Source organism: Pseudopipra pipra, chromosome 7 (assembly GCF_036250125.1).
Source record: "Pseudopipra pipra isolate bDixPip1 chromosome 7, bDixPip1.hap1, whole genome shotgun sequence".
Lineage (NCBI taxonomy): Eukaryota > Metazoa > Chordata > Aves > Passeriformes > Pipridae > Pseudopipra > Pseudopipra pipra.
In genome coordinates this window covers 14,176,573-14,195,651 of record NC_087555.1, presented here as the reverse complement: position 1 = coordinate 14,195,651, position 19,079 = coordinate 14,176,573, and the positions used below count along the sequence as shown (strand labels likewise).

Here is a 19,079-nt window from a genome sequence, read left to right as displayed (position 1 = left end):
ATTTATCCCACTCAGTTGATGCAGTGAGTCAGTGATACACAAAGGCCTTCTGGGAGGACACTAAAGAGGTACCTCAGACTTACAGAAATCTAATTCCTGCGTAGTGTTGCTTTAAGACCAAACCTTCCTAGACCTGAAATAATGCAAGGGGCAGGTGCCCAGTCAACAGATTGCCTTTTCCATCACACTTAATTAAGCTAGTTTTGGCCTGGTAATTACATTTACAAACAAAAGGGTTGTGTTTTTTGGGACAAAAATTGGATAGACAAACTCAAACTGTCTGCACCAAACCATCTGCCTCCAGCATTGCTGGGAGGTATTAGGAAATGAATTTTTACCGGTTTCCAGTCTTTCCCATTATTCCTAGCCCTTACTGTTCCTTTCTGACAGGTTTCTTTGTCTCTTCTCTTTGTATAATCTAGTCATTTCCTCTCCTCACTTGGCACTAAGGAGCAAGGGGAGAATAACAAGGAGTAAGAGGAAAGGAGCAAAATACTGGCTGATAAAAAGAAAGAAGGAAGAGAAATCTGAACAGATGTCTCAAGCAAAACTCCCATGGACCTACACTGGGATATCTGCCCAAGTGAGGGAGCATGGGGAGGGCAGGAAACAGCCTAGAGAGATCTTTAAAATATTGCAGAGCTTGTAGTTAATTCAGATCAAGTGTTCCTGGGGACAGTTTGTGGCAATGAGGAGAATGTACTGAAGGTGTAGGAGGAGAACATAGTTTTTGCAATATCACTGCTTTCCCAGGCTCTTCCAAGTCTGTAATTTTGAGAGCTGTATGTTTTAACCCTCAGGAGAACGCTGGCTGGAAAATGAAAATGTTTGGTATGAGACAATTTATGGCAGGCCAAATACCATAAATTTACCCCTTTTGCCTTTTAATAAATTATCGACTGATCAATGCAACTTCCTAAAGTTACTGATAAAGGAGCCCTGTGTCTCCTGAAAACTCTGCATGGTTGCAGCTCTGGCAGCTTTATCCACAGCATGCATAATGTGAGTGCCTCAACACCTCCTCTTGCTCATAGACAGAGAAAAGGAGAGAGTGGGCAGTAAGCAAAGGTTCTTCATCTGATAACTGGCCTCCCCCCACATAAACCATTGATAGCTGATACTTGGCACCCAATGCATGGGAATATGGGACCCTGAACTTGTCACACCCTGGCACCTCCCAGTAAGTTTGTGTCCTCTCTTAATCCTGGCTTCCTCCTTCCCCTCCCTCCTGTTTCCTCTCCTTTTTGCAGCAAGCTCCAAATTCCTCTCAATGTTTCAAAGCTTGCTCCTCTGTTTTTCTTTTCTCATTCCTGATGAAGGCTCCTCCAGGTCTTTCAAACAACTGTCAAGTCTTTTTTAGCACCAGCATTTACATCTACTGGTAGGACCTTGCTCCTACTCTCTTCTTCACATGCCAAACTTCTACCTCTGCTTTATGCTTATTATGCTTGAAATCTTTGACAAAGAATTACAACAATTATGCCCCCCCCAAATACACTGAGAGGCTCAATAGTCATTCTGTTATTTAACAGAAGGATCTTACAAATTTGAAAGTCAGTGGTTATCTCACACAGCTCAGGGAATCTACTGCCTTTTTAAAGCACTGAGTGCTGTATATGTGCAGATGAAATGCAAGGATCCGCTTCCTGAGCCATGCACAATGGGGCTTTCAGGGGAACAAGTGAGCAACTATATAGTGACTTCACCAGTGCATCACTGTTATGAGTCCTCTGGGCTACTCAAGTGGTCCAGAGCAATCAGGGGGCTTTGTGTTTGGGTGCAAAGGCCTTCCTCTCCCACACACTCCTGATGCTATTTTTGCATCACCCTGCTCACCATCAGCCTTTACTCCATAAGGTCAGCCCGAGCAGTTGCTGTGAGGGTGACACAGCTCTGCCTTTGGGACATGCAGTACACACAAGCCACCACACTCGGAATCAGGGTCTGCATTTCACAACTCATGCAGATCTGCAATCCTTTCCCAGCCTTAAAACTGACAGAGCCTTTGGGCAGGGTCACACTTTGACTGAGCTGGCCTTGGCACAAAGATGACACTAACTAAACAGTTATAGCAATAATAAAAGCTGCTGGTTAGTTTATCAGATGTAGACAACACATGCAGCTCCCACAAAGCACTCTCTTCTCCTCTACACATGGAAAAATTCTAAATTTTGTATTATGCTGTTTCAGTAATGGAATATTCAGTAATCATTCGTTAACTGAAACACTCATGTCCAACAGCAGCATAGTAGCTCATTTCTGCACCTTCAGAAACCCTCTAGAGATGATTAAAGAGCCCTAAGTCCACAGAAATCTTGGAGTCCAGGAATCCCTTTGTTTTAAACGAAACTAAAGACCAATTATTTCCCTGAAATGCTCAGCTTGTTCCAAATGCTTGTTTAAATCAAATATAGATATGCTCTATTCTTTCTGCAGAGTTGTTTGCCTGCTCAGAGACAGAGAAAACAGCGTTGCAACTAAGTGCACGCACATCTCCACGTAAAACAAACCCCATACCCAGGTTGTGAGCAGCTGAGTACCCCTGGGGATGGAGGAGGTATTTTAACCATGCTGCAGCTTGTTGGAAGAGAAAGAAGGGAAATGGAGAAAGCATGGAGGTGCAGAAAAAAGAGAACAGATTTTTCATTTTAAGGATGACATTTACAAATACCATCCCCTTTGGGTGAGGTTACATTTAAGCCAGACAGCTCAAACAATATTAAATCTGTGATGAGGTTCTATTTCTGAAGTGCTTTTCTTCTGAGGAACCTGAAACAGTTTCAGAGAAACATGAATTAAGCCTCACAGCAGCAGCATGTATGAAGAAATGATTATTTTCCATTTAGTTGACGGGGAAAAAATGGGTATAAAGATGGGTATAAAAATGGAAAGGGGTCATGTGAGTGGTTCAAGGGTGTACAGGAAGCCTGTGGCATAGCACAGAAATAGAATCCAGACCTCTTGACTCCTAGACTTGTACTTTAACCACGTAGCCATCCTTCTTTCCTTAAATATTCAACAAGTTGAAATCTACACAGCATCAACAAGTCAAAGATCTGAATGATGCCTGCCTTAGATTTTCAAGTATACATCTAAAATAGTATATGCATAGACAGGAAAAGATAATTAATTACCTGAGGCAATACATAGTAAGTGTAGTATAAATGGTAAATTTGTTTTCTTCCTTGGTGTGCTGCTGGAGTAGAACTCCATAAGTTCATTCTTGTTCCCAGCTGGGAAAGATTTCAGGAAATGGAGTTGGGAGGGGACAGTTAGTGAATGTTTGTTGACCTGGACCTTTCTTAGGTCAATAAATCAGATATTTACAAGACAAATAAATAAATATGCGTGTTTTGCACTCTAATAAAGATGATGCTACAAGGAGAATGCAGGAGCAAAGGATGAGCTTTTTAAATCTGTAGTAAAAACTTCTCCAGGGTTTATAAAAGGTATTACATTATAACAAAAGAAATAATAAATAAGCCTGGAAAGATTGTTGCTTATTATCGTGTTTGAATGGAGGCATGGTAGCAAAGATCACCTACTTCTGAAGTGTAATTCTTCAGTATTAAGCAAAAAAGGCTACTCTCAAGAAAGATTTCTAAAATGAAAAGTTGGTTGTGTTTTCATTGGTTAATGCATAAAATCTGTCTTCCGGGTTCAATTCACCACCTTAAAACATCATACAAAGAAGGCAATTTTAGACAAGTCTAACCTTTTATGACTAAGGAAAAAAAAAACCCAGTTATGTTTTCCAGCATTCGATCACTATGCAGATTTCTGTGACACTGGCTATTTACTTTTGGTCTGAAACAAGGCCCTTCAGAGAGGCTGGTATGTGCTCTTTACTGAGATATCTTTGAATTCCAAGACAGCTGCATCTCCAGTACTGTTAATTTGGTTGGAAGGCACTAGTCTCAAAAGCAAGGAGAGGCAGAAAACATTTGCCTCCCCTAAATGATTACTCTTGGGGGAGGACAACTAACAGTAAGTTAAAATGAAGAGGAAAAGGAGAGACCAATTGCTTTTTTTCAGTTTTGTTCTGTTTTCCAGCTCTGGTATTTAGGCCTATTAGTCTGAGTGCATGTGTGTTCTGGGTCTTGATTTCTAGCCTCACTGTTTTATGGTGGTACTTTAAAAAACACATAAGAGATTCCTTTCAATTGTTCAGCTCCCTTAGTGAGCAGGCTATTGCACTCAGCAATTGAAATATCAAATTAAACAGGACACCAATACTTCAGAAGCAGTGCTCCAGCTCAGAGATATGCAGAAAAAAAGCTAATTTCTTGATACAGGGGTAAAGACCTACTTTTTGTCTCATCCCAAAAGAAAGGAGACCTGAGGCCAGGCTGGCACAGGAGTCCAGTCCAAGCATATCTGGATGCTGGCCTTCTTCCCCACACTGAAGTAGTTCCTGGCTTTATCTATACAACAGGATAGGGATGAACAAACATGAAGGGAAGAGAATTAGCACAAGATCAAGCTACCAGAACAACCACATCCACTAAATATCTCCCCAGAGCAGGATTGCCACCCTTCATTAAGCCATGGTCATTACTTGTTATTATTACGAAGTTTATATTGCTTCATTGGGGTTTTCCAGTTGTACAAGAACACAGTGTCTAGGGATTTGCTCTGAAATGGGTTAGATTCATTTTCCAATCAGAACTAATCTGTGAGAGGCAGACAGGCAGTTGAGGGTATTTTACATTAAAGAGAAAACGCACACTCAGACACATTCAGGTAGCAGCAAATAAAATAAAAACTTGACTCCTGAAGCTGAACAGTGACTTCTGAGATTCTATCCATTTCCATAGCCCCATCCTACACTGCATGATTTGAGGGCTGTACTCTAGTTTGCTTATTCTGTGGGATACAGATTAGAAAATAGTGCCTTTTTGCTGTTCAAAATCATTCATACCTTCAAGCTTGATGCTCATTACAGTCCTGAGAGCAGGTGAACCTCTAAGCTAGGATCCCTTGCAGTCTAATGACAAAAAGAATGACTGGATTTACTAATGAGATGTTACAGGAAACTGATAGTGGTAATTTTGTACAGAGAAGTCATCTGTCCAGATAAAATAAACATGGGGTTGAATCTTTGTACAAAACTCATTGCAAACCTGAAACAAGCTGTATGGCATAAGTTATCTGTTTTTAATTATGAGAAATAGAGTACAGGGCAGGTTTTCTAAGCAGTGTATATTTGTCTCTGTCTTACAGATAAAATTCAGTGGCTTCAAAATGCACTATGGTGAAACAAACCTGAACTGACAATAAGCAAGACACTAAAGACATATGAAGAATGGTACATGTTCACAGCACTAAAAGATATGTTCTTTGCTGTTGTGGTGCTGTGATTCAAACTACTAAGGTGTTAAAAGGTGTTCTTGCACCATGAGACTGGTGATATTGTAGCGTGACACAGCAGTGCACTCAAACAGTGAGAAAAGGTCACGCTGTATCTAAACCAAAACTGGTAGAAAATAGTACCTTGAAGATCTCCTCTGCACTCTGACAAGCATTCATTCCTCTGGTAAAGTTATTGCTGTTGTTTGGTGCAGTATTAAAAAGACAGGAAGAACAGGGTTCATTTCCTGTGGAATTTTAATTTTTCACTACAGTAGCACAATCCCATTCTTTTAAAAGACATTTGATAAATTAACTTTGTAGATAAAAGCCAGTGAATTATATTTTATTTATGCCTTGCAGATTTAGGAATCATTTTCATCATGTTGATCACTAAGAAAAATCTTCCTTGGCATTGCTGTAGGGCAATATTGTTTCCATATAGCTTCCAGAAATTGCAGAATAACTAAAATACATCTGCTACCTATGCTTATCTTGACATGTCCTATTACTTGTATTGCAATTATGTCCAGGTGACCTGGCACAGATTGTGTTCCTCTGGACTGGCCAGTTCTTGACACAGAAACATCCTTGCCCGAAGGGCTGTGAAAAATGGAAGAGAGAGAGTGAGGACCACTGAGACTTTCAAGCCCAACTCCTCAGACTGTTCCTTACCACGAAATGACACAGCAGTTACCATGGCATTCTGCAAACAGCTCCAGCACACTAGCTAAATATTAAGTGGGCAAACCTCTAGGAGTTTGGCAGTTTGAATAAACATCTGCAAGGATCTGGCTGGACTTGGGGACAGGCTGTCCTTTGCAAAAGAAACCACAGAAACTGGTAGAGATGCATCCGTTTTCTAAGGCCTCTGCAAAGTCTAGAGGAAAGGGTATGAGGCAAATAAACATCCATGAAGGAAGAGAGAGATGGGAGAGTGGCTGGAAAAAAGTGTCCTACAGTGCACAGTCCAGTCCAGTGCAGAAAGGTAGAAGGGAATTAGAAAACAGAGGTAACAGGAGGAGACCAGAGAGAGTGGTGTTCTCTATGCACCAAGAAGAGGATGCATATTATATTGCAGATGGCAACTGCAGTGCCTTGTGTGTCATGTGACCACACAATCATGGGCAACTTCCCAGAGAACCTCTCAGAAGGTTTCCAGGCCCATGGTCTGGAAAACATCAGGTTCTTCCGAAAGATAGTAGCAGCTGCAAAAGAAGCAGGGACAACAGAGCTGTAAATTGAAGATACTACATCTTTAGGAATTCATTTAGGAAACCACTGGGGGCAGAAAAAAGCAGAGTAAACCCTGCTAGGTCACTAAATCATAAATATCTGAGTTGTCTGGCTTTGCTAAGGCTCTTCTTGCTTCTATTCCTAAAGCTTCCTATCACAGGTTATGTGAGAGATTAAGACTGCCTCTTGGGTTGGGCATTTTTTGTTCTGAATAAGCACTACATACAATAAGACATATTGCTTCAAATAGTGCTTCCCTTTCCAGGAAAAAAGTTCTGTACATAAGGGACATTCTGTGATCCCACGGTGACTGTGAGGCCATTGGCCAACCTTTTCTCCTGGGTGACTTGGCTGAATGTGGTAGTGTCAGATGCCTTGCATCTGTGTGCTCCCATTCTTGTGTAATTATGTACACATCCCAGTCTCAGCTGAGACTGCAAGCAGGAATAACACAAAAATACCACAACAACAGCTGTTTTGTTGGATTTTATGGAACTGAAGCCCAGGAGTACAGGAAATCTTCAAACAAAGCTTTTTCCCATAAAAGAAACTTCTAGATGCGTGAGCCATGAGTGTTTGTGAACAAGTAATGTTTGGCTAGCAAGCTTGCCCTTTTGATGTCTGCCCCTTGCCATTTGATTTATAATAATATGTAATAATTTTCCAAATACCAGTAACTCATGAGAACATTAACACATGTTTTGGTGGTAAAAGTGTAAAGTGTGAAGAATTTCATTGAAGGGCCAGCATGAACCTGACCACATATTTTAGCAGGGTTTCTTTCCCTGAATAGATTGTTCTTGAATAAAAAATTCCAAAATAGTCCTTAATATAAGTTTAACAGGTTCGACAAGGTAGTGAACAACTGGTATGATGCTCAAAACTACATGTGATATGATATGTAATATGTTCATTTTACCTGTCAGTCAAGGATCCTCCTTTCACATGAAGTCTTTCAAAGAAAACCAGGTCATTTGTTCCGTGGGTGACAAGATGCTGTGTGCAAATATTCTCCCGACATTTATGATCTTGCAATAAGGTGAACAGACCTCACCTACAAAAGATTCACAAGGGTTTACAAGTGCCATATCTGCTCACTGTGATGCGTTATATGCTTACCAATGGCTAAAGAGAAAGGAGTATGAGGTGATCGTGATTCGAAACAGGACTTCTACAACAGGACTTGTACAAACCACTCCAGTTAACCACCATTAAAAGCCTCCAGCACTAGAGATGGAAACCTGTGCTCAGTCTGCTGCTCTGCCGGGGTACTCTTGCCTTTAGAGGGTTCTTCCTAATGCTGCAGTCTGACTTGCTGCAGTGCAATCCCATCAGTACTTGCCTTGCCTATGACAGATCTGAAGGACATGTGATTTCCTTCCTCTTTGCAGCAAACCTTCGTGTTTTCAATGACTGGTATTCTCTCCCCAGTCTCCTCTTCTCTGAGTCAACACACCCCCTTCAATCCTTTCCAGACTTCTGACTGATCTTACTGCACTCCTCTCATCTCCTTCCAGCTGGGGACAGCTTTCTGGCTACACAGTGCCCCAAACACTGCTCTAGCTAAAGGCACTACTGATGCTGATCCTCACAAACCTTTTCTTTTCCACTGCAGAGCTGTTATCTCACCTGCTGTTCCTCACTGTGTATTTGTGCTGCAGACTGTTCCTGCATGGCTGGTGAAGCTTGTACTTTACTTGTTTTGTGTAAGACCAGTTCTACAGCTTGTTCAGTTTCTACCATCCAAATCCTATCCCCCAACACGCCTGCAGTCCCTCACACTCAGGGCTGTGGGGAGGTTTGAAAAGCAGACTCTATTCATCATCCAAGTCATTAATGAAAATAATGAACAGTGCTGGGCCAGACCAGACTCCTGTGGAACTCAGAATTAAGGAGCTCAGTTTATCCTTCTATTTTGATAGCAAATTTTCTGTAACTACTCAGCCTTGTTGCCAACCAGTGTGAGACTCACTTTTCATCTCACCATATTTCTCTTTCTTGCTTACATAAAGTTCTGCCAAAAGCCTATGAAAATCAAGATATACGGCATTTACTGCTTCTTCCTGTCAGTGTGGTAAGAATTACCTCATCAAATGATGAAATTAGATGGTTTGACACAGCTTGTTCTTCAGAGAGCCATGATTTTTTCCTCTCAGTACTTATGAATAATGGCTTGACTAATTTTTCCAGTATTTTTTTAGGAACTGAAATAAGCTGAGCTCTATAATGCTCAGACTCTTCTTTAAAAAGAGAGAAAAAGAAATATTATATTTGCCCTCTTCCCTTCTTTGATACCTCACCTTTCTTGAGAGAACCATAAATGATTCTGAAATTACATCAGGTAATTCTCCAAGTATTCTGGGCTATAATTCCTCAAGACCAGTTAAACTGAATATAGTTGGCTTCTTTATGCCCTTTGCAGCCCCTTCTCCTCTTATCCTAGGTGCAGATCGTACTGCTTTGCCATGGTGTCTGTTGTTCTGGTTACCCACCTGCAGCTGGTTCCTGAAGCCTCTGGGTCAAAAACAGCACATGGTTTTCTGAGTAACATTTCCCCTTTCTGTTCAGTAACGAGCCATTTCCCTGGGATTTCTTTTACTCTGAGTTTACCTGCAGAAGTGTTTCTTACTAGTCTTTATGCAAGTTGTTCATGTTACTTCATTTCGCTCTTGCTTTTGTGTTTCAATCCTATATGCCAGTACCATGCTTGTATACTCATCTTCAGTAATCCTCTACTTTCTTAATACTGTCTTCTCTTTCTTAGCAGCCTTTCCCTTACATCTGCCCAGAGCAGGATCTTCCCAACCAAATCTCTGAACATTTTAAAAGATGTGTTCTTGAGGTCTATACTCTTTATTTTGTTGTCTTCCTTCTCTTTCAATTTCCAAAAGAAGGCCATGGAAGCTGGAAGCACTTAGCTCCTCTGAAAATAAGACTTTGACTATGTTTTTATTATTCTGATCACAAGGCCAGCATTTTAACTGCACAGCAAGAAGAGCTCTAGGCCTCCTCTTTCTTCAGCACATAGAGATATCAGACAGCACTAATGTGCAGATGACTCTCAAGCATTCTTATCTGTGCATGGTATCTGATGCAAGGTGCAGAGAAAGATTGGTGAAAATTTTCAAAAACCGGCAGCATCTACAGCTGCTAAAGTCTCTTATGCTTCTGGTTCCCACCACAGAAAACAGCCTCATGTCATCAGGGTTTTCACAAATGCTACAGAGACAGGTGACTATGTCACCTTCAAACACAATTGGTCTTGCAGGGGGGCATACCACTGTCTCCATGGGTTTTTAGCTACACCCAATAAAGTGCATTTACCCAAGTATAAATCACTAACACCAACTGCCCACAAGGTAGCACAACTGTATCTTCCTGAAATTGTATCCCATTTAAACACATCTGATACCTAATAGCAAGGATGGTTTTGAAAATTTAGATGACAAACTAGAGAAAACTTGTACATGTGCTCTGTGGTGAGAGGGCACATTTAGAAGGCTTTAGGCCTTATGGTTTCAAGAGCCAAACTCAGCACTATTTTCAAGTTCTGAACTGTTTGGATTAGAAACTGATCTCCAGCCTTTCAGCTGGTTTCTCTATCAACAACATGTGAGATTATATGTCCAACAGTCTTCAAAATTCAGCCCATATCTGTCTCACTTGAACAATGAAATGCTGACGGAACAACCAAAACCGAATAACAAATCAACAAGCTAATCTACATCCTTCCAGCACACTTCCTAAAATGTGATATAACCACATAACAATACCACAGCGTGCAGCTTCTATCTCTCACACAAAACCTGAGTACCTGCAAACATTAGGGAGGGGGGACATAAAGTTAAAATTTGTATATTTAACTGAAGAACACACACATTTCTTGTCTTATTTTCATGTTCCGTCAGGACTAGCTAGTTATTACAAGCCAAAAAACAACCCAACAAAAAAGCATAAAATCTGTAGAATATTTCTGGCCAGGATGTAATATAGCAGAAACCAAAATGTCAAAGTATGGGAAGACAGTCTTCTGACATGGTCCACAGTCCAAGCTTACCAGTTTAACACAATTCAATAGGTCAAAAAATAAGTGGGTATGAAATCTTAGCCCAATTAAAACCATGGCAAAAATCCCATTGATTTTTCTGGGGCCAGGATTTCAGTCTGGTTGAATTGTGTCCAAAAGCTGACCTTTTTTAAAAAGCAGCAAATGTCATGCAGTGTTTTCTACACTAATATATTCATATTCAGACAAACTGGAATGTTTTTAGGCAAGGAAATATACATAGGTGACTTTGCTGTCAGGCCAAAATGGGCTATTGTTCCTGTATATACACTGTAGGTGAAAGCCTGGACAAAGAAATACACTGCAGTGCAGGCAGGTAATGGCCAAGGAGTGTGCACGATAGAGCTATGGATTTTGGTGTGAGAGCCTATAACTCCCTAAGTCCATGAGAATTATACTATTCTCAGCAAGATGCAATGAACTCAAATGCTACTCAGCAGCAGGGGAGGTCTTCCATTGTGCAGGTTAGCAGAGGCCCACGCTGTTTGCAAGAGCTGAGCCGGGTGTTCTGGAACTCCAGCGTGCCAGCACCCGGGCCCCGGCTAAGCTGCTCTCTCCCAGCTGCTCAGCCCCTGGTCACTGCACTTCTTCAGTGGACAGGACAATAACAACCAGGCATTCCTAACACCACTGCAACCTGGATCTTGACTGTGGGGTTGTTCCTTCTGCGTTACAGTCTACACTGCTGTCTTAAACTTAAAGCAATACTTCACCACTTCAGCTGATTACAGCTGAACAATACACTCCACCTTAGACTGCCTGTTCAAGCCTGACTTGTGTATGGAGTGTGCTCTTCACACTTCCTGCCAGCGTTCACAGCCAGGCTGCAGCGAGAATGCAAGAGCTCCTGTGCTGTCTCTGGCTCTCTACGCTTTCGTAGGCTTCTGCCTGCCCAGAACCAAGGTTGGCTCTAGTGCTCTGATATCAGCTTAAGTTCAGTGCATTATTTTCAGCTAATGAACAAATGAAAACCAGTAAAACCTATCCCCAGGGACAAAGGAAGAGCCAAGAGCAAATGCTGAAATATCAAAGTGATGATGTCAGTTAAACCTCTACAAAACAGTCAAGTGGAAAGACTGAAAAGGAAGGTTGCTCTTTTACTCCAATAAAGGTCAGATTAGGAGCTAAACACTCCTCCTCCTTCCCATCACTACAATATTACTAGAGATTGGGCTTTTCCCAGTAGTTTCCCTGACACAATCCAAGATATTTACCTTCTTTATAAAGGTTTACTGTCCTCACACTGTTAATCCCCTCTAGGCATTCAGAAAAAGAGTAATCTATTCCTACTAGCTTTATTAATGCAGTGCAATTTTCCCAGACTTGAAGCTGGATGAATTGTTTATGGTAATAAGCGATTAATTTAATTTAGTCCATTTTTTCCTATTTGTGGTTTGACCATCACATAATCCTGACTCCTATGTTTGTAGGATTAATTGTAAATATTTGCCAAACAGATTACAATAATATGTTTCAATTGATGAGCTGTTTTAAGCCCAATGTCTCTGAAAATACACAAATTATTTTTTACCCCAAAGGATATGTGGTTGGTTGCCTAATTCATGTGCCATCCTTTCTGACAGAGTAACTAAAACTTTTAAAATAGGAGAATAAGGATGGAAGCATATCAGCTACTGAACAGATAATAACGATTAATATTAATCTGTATTAAAAATTGTTTACAAAATATTTAGGAGTTACAAATAAATTGTTAAACTAACAGCTTAAATAAACGTGACCCTTGGGAACTAGGAGTGAGATGCAATCATGAGAACAGTAATGAATTGCTTTCTTCTAGTTCCAAAAGCTCTGCTACTTACTAATTTGTCCACTGTCCTGCAGGGCTGCTCTGTAAAAACCTCCAAGGATATTATATAGAATACAAAACCCACATGCATGGGTAATCATGCACGAATTTGAGTAATCATGGAAATTTGAGTAACACTAACTAAGGGAAATTTGGCTGAAAAGGCAAAATGTTATATAGAATAATTTGTTTTGTAAAAAACATTTACAAAATTACTTCCAGTTATGAAAGGAGGACTGAATTAATGATTTTTTTTATATATGCCACAAGGACACTTTGGAGGCTTGTGAGAATATTTCTTAAAAAAAAGCACATGCAAGTAGAATGTAGAATTAGGGTTAATAGAATAATCTGCTGAAGCCATAGAAAAATAACACCAGAAAACTTCAGGTTTCTGAGGCATAAAACTAAAACCTCAGAAATTTAATCATGAACTCTAATTTTATCATAAAACCTTAATAGAGTTGGCTACAAAAATGTACTTCAATTTTCATAAACTCTCACTGTTCTGAAATCAGCAAAACCAGAGGTTTTACATTGCTTTTAATAACCTCCAAAGCTTAGTGAGATATTAAAATTTGATTGGGTTTTAATATCATCTGAAAGATTATCCAACAGCTGCAATAAGCAATATGTAGCAGGACCTCTTCAGGGTCAAACTTTGTGTATAGGAAAAGATGAGGTTATTCTGGTTTTATTAGAAAGGAATACATACGCATACGAGCCACGTGAAACCCAGCTTTCTAATCCTAATAGTTGTTTCTGGGCTCAGATGTAACTTTCCTAGGTAGTTCTGGCACATGGTGTTTGGTTGTCGGTCAGTTTTGGGATGGCCTCTGGTTTAAGGTTTAGCTTGCAAGAGCAAGACAGCCAATGTGCAGCTGTGCTGTCTGCCATGAGCCCTTCAGCCCTGGGATACTCCAGCCAGAGGACAGCCAGTGCCCATTGGCACAAACAGGCTGTGTGTGCCACTCTTGCTCCTGTGGGGAGGGATGAGCCCGTGCCGTTACACGCCCCTGCCATGGCTGAGGGACTAATACTCGGTCCTAAGTCACAAGATACATTAGGAGAGACACCTAAACATTCAGCACCCAGGGGCGTCCCTATTGGGCTCTGTGTCTTGCACCAGTAGACAGAGTGGACACATCTGAAATAAAGTATGGAAATTTTTTCTGCTTCTTGTGTGGATGTGATTTCTAATAAACTGCCACATGAATTTTTTCTCACCTTTCTCCTCCTCCTCTTTAAACCAACAACTATTTCTATCCTCTCAACCCAACAAGGTCTTTGTAAACAACAAAATGAATATTTCCAATTTCCTGTTTAAGGAATACTTTAAGGGAATGCTGACATGTTGAATAAAATCAGGATTTATTTTCTAAGAAAAGAATCCATAATAAAATTAATAAGCACTTATCAGAATTCACATGCATGTCCAATGAGTAAGCCGATGCTTCCTACTGTGATTTGAAAAGGGCTTCCTCTTGCTGTAGGCACTTTTTGCAGTTAAGAACCAGAAATTTTGCTCCTTGGTTCCTATGCAGAAATATTTAAGACTCTTTCTAATGTATTTATGGTGCTTTCCTATGCAGCCCTGCACAAACATTTCCAGTGTGCTATGACTCAGTACTTTTTTGAAGTAGCAGAAATACAATGAAAAGTCTGTTTCTCATAGTATTTTGGCAGAAAACAACTCTGTGGGCTGGTGTTGGCAACACCACATTCTAAGAATAGGGCACTTCTCAGGCAGAAAGCTGTTGAATTTGGACATAAGCTAGGTTTGCCTAGGCGTAAAGAAGCCACTGTCTTCAGGAAAAGGAGTAATTTGGAAATGCTTATCCTACAAGTTAGAGAGCGCTAGTGTCTACCAAAATAATTATTTCCTGTGAGGGCTACTCAGAATGAAGTCATCTCAAAGAATACACTCCATTGTATGAGCGAGGTTGCTGGGCAGCCCTCTGACACTTCCTCAAAGGAGCACCCTATTCTAGTTTCAATTGTTCATAAACATGAGTAATGCTTCCTTCCAAGTTTGTGCAAATGGGAAGAAAAGCAAACGTGTGATGCTTTACCATCCATGCACCATGCTGACAGCACTATTACCATCATTATGAAATGCAGGGCAAGAAAAAAAGTCATATAACAATGAGGAAGCAAAAGAGTTAAAGGTTTAAAAATGAGCTTGAACATGACAGCTCTAAAACCTAATATACTGAGCTGAGCCTGGGCTCTCCTAGTTCTGATGCAGCCAGTGGAGGTGGAAGTGTTTTCTCTAGCTAAGGCTTTACCCATAAATACAGGCTATACAGGTGGTTCTCTACTAATAAAGGGAATGCAGGTAATTCCCTGAAAACCCCAGCTACAGCATTCCCTTACTAGAGGCAACATTTGCCAAGTGACTCAAGTGTCTACACTACCAGTTTGATTTCATTCTCATTTCACCCCAGGGCTCAGTATGGTTTCTGATCATCCATATTATTCATGTTCTGCTTTTGGCAGCAGTAATTTTGGCCAATCATTTCCCTCCAAAAGGAAATGCTGGCACTGCTGGCAGAGAAGCCAGCTCCAGGCAGATCATGTTGGATGTGTACCTCCCAGGCTTGGACTCCTGCTTTATGGGACTGCCATTCAGCGCAGTCCCAGAAAGCCTTCCTCTCTCAGCAGCCCTCTACAGACCTTCAAACCTTGCAGGACCTCCCGTGACACTCCACAGTGTCAGAAATCTTCTTACTGATATTTAGGGATCTACATTACTTGTCTGGACAAGCTGTAAACAGGCAGGTCTGGAAGCTGTCTCTTTTCACAAAGCTGACTTTAGAATTTGTCTGCTTAAGATTTCTAGGCCTTAAGTTCTTTGAAACATGCTTCCTCTTATCTAAAATTGCTTGTAATATTCCTGCAGTGCTTATTCATATCTTTTTTCTTCAGCAGGGCAAAGGAGAGGGAAATAAATTATCTCCCTCTGAAAAAATGAGGCATTCTGAACTCCCTCCTATGCAGGACAACATTGCTTTGTTGCCACATCTTCAGTGGTAATATGCAGGAGTCTCCACCTTCTTTACCCAAGAGAAAAGAGGAGCAGGCAGTGCAGTAAACAGAAATCATTCTTCTTTAAACCTTAATCTGAAAACCCTTGTATCACAGTACATTTAGCATATATGCACTCACCTGTGGGCTTTATTTCAGGTGTTCCTACCTAAACACGTGGCCTCTAATGAAGCAGCAGCTATGTGTCAGATTACAGGCAGGTGTGCTAGATGGAGTTAATCACGCAGCTTTGAGCTATTCTCCCTCTACCCATTAATCCACCTCCTCTGAGACTTGTTCTAACAGTCCAAACCAGGAATAGGTACAGCCAGAAGAAATAGTTACAACTTTGAAACTTGGATGAGATTTTTTAACTTGAAAAGAGCCAGGAATGTACATATGTGTGAACTTCTGCCCCTTTCCCAACAAACACTAATGAACAGCTTCCAGCTATTGGCATTAAAAATAATCAGACTGTCAAGGAAATGTTTCTTTCCCCAAATAGGGAAGGCTTCTCTCAAGCTCTCTCTCAAATTTATACACGTTTGATGGTAGCACTTAGCCCTACATTAGTGACACATTTATGGGCCGCTATCTTGAGGCCTGGAAATAAAAATGTAACGTCTTTCCAAAAGAGAAAGCTCTCTTTCCACTGTGACATGTCTTATTAAATTCTGACCCTGGAAGGTTCCTACGTACCAGACATCAGTTGTAACATTTAAAATCACAGAAAACCAACTTAGAATTCCCTCTGAAGGAGTATACTGATTTTCCTTTCTAAGTGTGAAGGTGGTACTTGTAGTATGAGGACACCACACCTGGATTCACAGAAAGAAGGATGTGAAAAGACACAACATTGGCAAAAAGTCATCTGTATGCAAGGGAAATGACACTATAGAGTGGAGGCCATCAGAAAACCAATCAGACCATGGAAGGTAAAGAGCTTACTGGGGCTACTTGTAGAGGTTCTTATCTCTGACTCTAACCTAAGGTATGTCCTTGGCCATGTCTCTTGCCTTTCTGTGATTCCATTCCCCATCTGTAAAGAGAAGATAACAACACGCATCTTTATGAAGTGCTTCAGATGACAAATGCAATGTAACTCCTTAGGGCCAACTTACTGAATGCAGTAGGATGTAAATAACACAGATCATTTATTGTTCTCCTAGTTAAAAGTAGCATGTCCATTTGTTACACCCTTTCTCTCACTCCACTTCTGTAGTTCTACAGCAGCTAGTTACAGCACACTTTCCTTGTAAGAAAGATGTGAAAGCATCAACCTTTCATCTGTACCAAGGATGCATACCACTATTCAAAACAAATCATTACTTGCAGCAGTGATGGAAGAATAAAGATGTTTTAAGAATTACTGTTCTAGGAAAGAGAGCATTTACTTTAGCAGTTGACAACACACCAGAATGCAGAACAAGCAAAACACCTACTGAGACTACTCGCTCAGGGTCTGTGTCGTGATTCTTTATGGCAGGGGAAAAAGAGGAAGGTTCTCTCAGACAACTGTTAAATTTAGCCTTAGTATGTAGTTGCAGGACAGTCCAAGGACTTAAAAGTTAATTGTCTAGAGTAGTTACAGGGAATTTTAGTGACCTACAGTTCTCCCATTAGATTGGAGTCCTCAGAAATAAGTGAATGACAATATATTGATGCAATTGCTCATCTAGTATGCATATATACTTTTATTTGCTTGAGAACAGGAACAATTATGGTACTACACAACTCCCAGTGACTTAAGGAAGACTTCATTTATTTTAAAGTTAACTTCTAAACTATTCACTTGTTTAATCATAACAAATCTGGAATGTCTTTCTTGACTAACAGCTGAGCACTTGGCTCAGGATATGCAGGTCATTACTTCCTCATTCTTTAATATGAAGGCAACCCGGCAGCCTGCTTGGGATTTCTTGGGATTCTTTCAAAGATATCCAGAAAATCCTTGATAAACTATTCTAGATCATGTCAGATTTCTCTAAAACTCCAGTCATAGCTCCTGTCAGTGCTTGTTTTTCTAATAGTAAGCATGAAAAGCTGTGATCAAATGCCTAGACTGTTGTTTTATTTACATACTGCAATGAGTAAAAAGCCCAAGCCCAATAGTCTAGATTCTTGCGCACCCTGAAAACTCATTTACAAATTTTTACTTTACTTTTCTTGGACTGCAATTTCAGCCATTTTGTGATGGGATGGAAACATCCTTTTTCCCAAACATGGCCAAGTTGCATTTTTAGCTCTTGCAGTGCTCTCACATCTCCAGCTCCACTGAAATTATAATGTTAGTTGGGATTTCCATTGCTGTGACAGGAAGCAGATCCTGTCTGCCAGCATGCATATAGGCTCAACAGAGTGAAATCTTAATGCAAAATGGGGTAAGAATAGAAGTCAATAGTGCCTGAATTAATGTTCCAGCAGAATACCCTTGGGTAATGCTCAGCATATGGAAAGAGAGATACTTAGAGAGGTAGGAGAATAATGAAAATTTAAGAGTGAGGACATACTGAGGGGAATTTTCTCATGCTTTTTATCTTAGATAAACTTTTCTGTGGTTTGTCCTAAGTGCAAGATGGCTTGCTGAAAGCTATAATATCTTCGTCCCATACCCTCATGATAGCTTTGGTAAAAGAAAAAGATCATACATGTGAGCTGACAAAGTCAAGTGTCTAAGTAATTGGAAATGAACTGCTTAAATGAGAGAAAGAGCTGCAGTTTGGAGAAGGAATGGAGACATACCCTCAGGAACACAACGATGGTTTGTACCCTTTTAAAATGCTAGAAAATCAAGAAATGCAGATGACCCAAGAGCTATTTTGGGGGGAAAAAAGGCAAAACTGAAATCACTACTGAAAAAAGAGGCTCTAAAAAGAGCAATACTGGTACCTCTATTCACAGAGAGCAATGATACATGACAGCTTGGTCTCTAGAGTCACACTGGATAATTGCTCAGTGGCTCCTTTTCCCTCTCCTATATTCCACCAGTCCAGTCCCTGTTTTCAATCAGTGCCTTGGTCTGTCCTCATGATGGGAGAGGCACATGAGGAGTAATAAGAGAGGGAAAGGAATAAATAGGTCCTCACTCAGGGAGTGCACACTGTTCCTCATGGTCTTTTTTAGTGGTATTCTTAGGGCAGAATCTCCTCCTACACAACTGTTTCCATAATCAGGTTTCCATGTGAATGGTGCCCCTTTGCCAACATGTGCCAGTGAAATTAATGGCAGTAGGTCTGTCTCTGCAATATATTCTGCTAATTCTGTGATGAGGGTAAAATGTACTCCTTGTGCATTTCTAGTCCATATCCCAAATACGGAAAGGATCTGACAGCCAGAATCCAGACTGTGTAAGCTGAGTTACCTGAGCCAGAAGATGTGACAACAGTGAGTTTTCATATCTGACACAGGACAGTTCAGCAAAAAGATACTGAATTTTGTAACTTTGTTGAAGGGTTCTCACTTCAAGTTAAGCTGAGACTATCTCATTGATAACTGCAGGTACACTCATGTGACTCAAAAAATGTGTTAGGACATTTATATAGAAGCCACAAAAGTGGGCTAAGAAAGAGAAGATCTGACTTTTTTCTCTATTTT

General features: G+C 40.6%; 1 long non-coding RNA gene across 3 annotated transcripts in view; it reads right to left on the bottom strand.

Annotated features, from left to right (window-relative positions):
- LOC135417071 (uncharacterized) overlaps positions 1 to 19,079 on the bottom strand; it is a 113,744-nt gene that overhangs the window by 35,068 nt on the left and 59,597 nt on the right. The window contains exons 6-7 of one of the 3 annotated variants that reach the window (XR_010431886.1): positions 7,505 to 7,639; positions 4,093 to 4,424 (exon numbers count right to left, since the gene is read on the bottom strand). The exons of the other annotated variants lie outside the window; for them this stretch is intronic. This is a non-coding gene — a long non-coding RNA (uncharacterized LOC135417071). Of the gene's footprint in view, positions 1 to 4,092; positions 4,425 to 7,504; positions 7,640 to 19,079 lie in introns of those variants that run through there. 3 annotated transcript variants of the gene reach the window in all.